Source organism: Tenrec ecaudatus, chromosome 3 (genome assembly GCF_050624435.1).
Source record: "Tenrec ecaudatus isolate mTenEca1 chromosome 3, mTenEca1.hap1, whole genome shotgun sequence".
In the NCBI taxonomy this organism is placed as follows: Eukaryota; Metazoa; Chordata; class Mammalia; order Afrosoricida; family Tenrecidae; genus Tenrec; species Tenrec ecaudatus.
The window spans coordinates 143,750,627-143,754,630 of record NC_134532.1 but is presented as its reverse complement, the minus strand read 5'-3'; positions in this window follow the sequence as shown (position 1 = coordinate 143,754,630).

The window sequence follows — 4,004 nt, the reverse complement described above, 5'->3', positions numbered from 1 at the left end:
ATGGACTATGTATTTTTCTGATTTTTACAGATCAACTTGAAAGGACATACATGATACATTTTTACTTTTGGTTTCCAAAGAATATTTTGAAGCAGATAAAAGTATTTTTATTAACTCTTGAATTTTGTTTTTTAAGAAAAGTACCTCTACATTGAACATATTTTCTTACTGGTTATTATTTTAATCAATATGACATAGGCAATCGGTTTTAATGCAGTCGAATGAATCATAAATGTGTTTGTAGCCCATTTGTAACGTGGATTCACTGCACTTTTTCATTTTCCAACCATACCTCAGATCCTGTACATTTAGTTATATGTGTTGCCATGTTTAAATGCACTTGCCCAGCACCAAAGGCTCAGTGTGGATCCCCCCTCCTTGTGTGGTTCACTGCATTTGTGGAGTGTTACTTCTTTGGCGGCAGGGCTGTACCAGCTGGGAAGGGGGGGCACATGTAAGGGCTGCTGGGATAGACTGGCAGCCGGAGGTAAGGGGAGGGATGAGAAGTACAAGTAGACGGAGTTTGCAGCCTGTCATCGAGACCGAATTCTGCCTGGCTTTCGCTTCTCCTTTTATCCGCCCTCATTCTCGAACAGCTGGGGGATACATTTTATTCTACCCATGAAGCACACACTATGAAACTTGAGTGCTTAAAAATACCTCTTCTATGACCCTTTGCAATTCCCACTGTATAGATCCATGGGGAGCACTCTACTTAGAGGGGTTGAAAAAAAGGAAAAATCACAGAGAAGCAAAGGAGATGAATCCTTTAACAGTTAGCTAAGTTAAGTCCCATTGTTAAAAATATTCTTTTATGACTCAGTTAAATCTCTTTTCAACATCCAGTCCTAAAGAAAACCATTTCAGTGAATAGATCTGTCCTTTTATAAGGAAGCTCTCTGAAGTATTAATAAAAAGCTGCGCAAACAACAATTTGGGAATTTAGTAAGCTGAAGATAGCATACAACAATTCACTATATAAATGCTGGCCACTGTGTAATAATTCACAGAAAACAAAAGTAAATTCATATCATTTATTTTCTCAGGTAATCATTTTAAGGAATTCTCTGAAATATATTCAGAAATGTGGCAATAAAAAAGGTACAGTGTTTAGAAGATATGTTTCTCATAGTAAGAGCTCATGAATTTACAGATATTTGTGGCTTATATTTAAGCATATTCTTTTAAAAAATCATTTTACTGGGGGCTCATACAGTTATCACAATCCAAACATACATCCATTGTGTCAAGCACATATGTACATTTGTTGCCATCATCATTCTCAAAATATTTGCCTTCTGCTTGAGTCCTTAATATCCGCTGCTCATTTTTCCCTCCCCACACCCCCTACCTCATGAACCCTTCATAATTCATAAATTATTTTTTTCATATGTTACAGTCTGATGTCTCCCCCCGCCCTCTTCTTGCTGTCCATCCCTCAGGGAGGAGGCCATATGTAGATTCTTGTAATTAGTTTCCCCTTTTTACCCCACATTCTCTCTACCCTCCAGGTATTGCCATTCCCACCCCCCACTGGTCCTGAAGGAGTCATCTGTCCTGAATTCCCTGTGTTTCCAGTTGCTATCTGTACCAATGTACATCCTCTGGTCTAGACAGATTTGTTAGGTAGAATTGGGACCATGATAGTGGGAGGAAGCATTTATGAACTACAGGAAAATTATATGTTTCATTGTTGCTACCCTACACCCTGACTGGCTCATCTCCTCCCCACAATCCTTCAGTAAGGGGGTGTCTGATTGGCTACCGATGGGCTTTGAGTCTCCACTCTGCACTCACCAATATTTACAATATGATTTTTTTTGTTCCTTGATGCTTGATACCTGATCCCTTCGACAGCCCGTGGTCACACAGGCTGGTGTGTTTCTTCCATGTGGGCTTTGCTGCCTCAGAACTAGATGGCCACTTGTTTATCTTCCAGCATTTATGACCCCAGATGTTATATCTTTTGATAGCCGGGCACCATCAGCAATCCTCACCACATTTACTTATGCACATTGTTTGACAGGCTGTTTATCTTCAAGCCTTTAAGACCCCAGATGCTATACCGTTTATTAGCCGGGCACCATCAGCTTTCTTCACCACATTTGCTTATGCACACATTCGTCTTCAATGATCGTATCAGGAAGGTGGGCACCCACTGATAAAATTTTTAGTTCTTTGATGTCTGATAAATGGTCCCTTCTACACCTTGTGGTCAGACAGGCTGGTGTGCTTCTTCCATGTGGGCTTTGATGCTTCTCAGCTAGATGGTCGCTTGTTTATCTTCAAGCCTTTAAGACCCTAGCAGCTATATTTTTTGATAGCCGGGCACCATCAGCTTTCTTCACCATATTTGCTTATGCATACATTTTTCTTCAGCAATTGTGTTGGGAAGGTATGCATCCTAGGATGCCAATTTAATGAACATGTTCTTTCACTGAGTAAGTGCTTGAGTGGAGGCCCAATGTCCATCTGCTACCTTAATGTTAAACCTATAAATATATGCACACAGATCTGTTTCCCCACATTCTTATATATTTACATATGCACATTCCAGTCTTTAGACCTTTGTAAATACCCTTTGTCACCTAGTTCTTTCCTCTATTTCCTTTTACTTTCCTTTTGTCTCACTATCATGCTCAGCCTTCATTTGGGTTTCAGTCATTTCTCTCAGTTACCTTGCCCTTGCTGAATCCAGTCATTTCTCTCGGTTACCTTGCCCTTGCTGAATCCCTACCAGGCCTTTCACACCCTCCTTGCCACTGATTTTGGATCACTTATTGCTCCCCTGTCCCTGGGTTGGTCAGCACCACCTCCCTACCCTCCTTCTTCCCCTCTCCCGTAAGCATATTCTTTATTTCAAATAACAGTGATAATATATAAAATCCATATATATTTTTAAAAATCATTTTATTGGGGGCTCATACAATTGTTATCACAATCCATACATCCATATTGTGTCAAACACATTTGTATATTTTGTTGCCATCATCATTCTCAAAACATTTGCTATCTACTTGTGCCCTTAATATAAGCTCATTTCCCCTCCCCCTCCCTCATGAACCCTTGATAATTTATAAATTATAATTATTTTGTCATATCTTACACTGTCCGACGTCTCCCTTTACCCACTTTTCTGTTGTCCATCCCCAAGGGAGGAGGTTACATGTAGATCCTTGTAATCAGTTCATTTTTTATAACCAAGTATGGCTTAATTTAGGTGCAAAAATGGAAGGTGGAAACTTACCCCAAATGAACTTACTACAACTTAGACCAATTGCTTTAATTGGAAAAACAATATATCCATTTATTAATTACACCATCATGAACGTGTGGTATTTTATTTTGTATTCATTTAAAAATACTTTTATTGGGGCCTTATCACAATCCAAACAGTAACCCAGTGTGTCAAGCACATTTGCACATATGCCACCATCATCATTTTCAAAGCATTCTTTTCCCACTTGAGCCCGATAATAGCTCCCCATTTCTTTCCCCTCACTGCCCCGCATGCCCTCCCTCACAGACGCTTGATAAGTTCCAGATTATTTTTTCCATATCTTACATTGTCCTTTGTCGCCCCTCACCCACTTTTCCATTTTCATCCCCCTGGGAGGGGGGTCTAGGTTGATCCTTGTGATTGATTCTCCCTCCCCCACCTCCCCTAACACTAAAACAAATTTGCATTTAATGTATGATTTTAAAAATATAAAATGAAATTCTATTAAAATTTTAATTAACTTAAATGAAAGAGTGAGATTTTACAAAATGAAGATATGCCCAATTTCCATCCAACACAGTGGGCATGATGTTTTCATTCACTGCTGTCAAGTCAGTTCCAAGTCCTAGCGACCCTGTGTGCAAAAGAATGATATGCCTCCTGGTCGGTCCTACCTGATTGTCACGAGGGCATGTCACATTATGAATACATTGTAATGCTAAAAATACACCTAGCTCATTCTTTCCAGCGGTTAGAATCACCTATTATGTATCAAGTTCTTAGC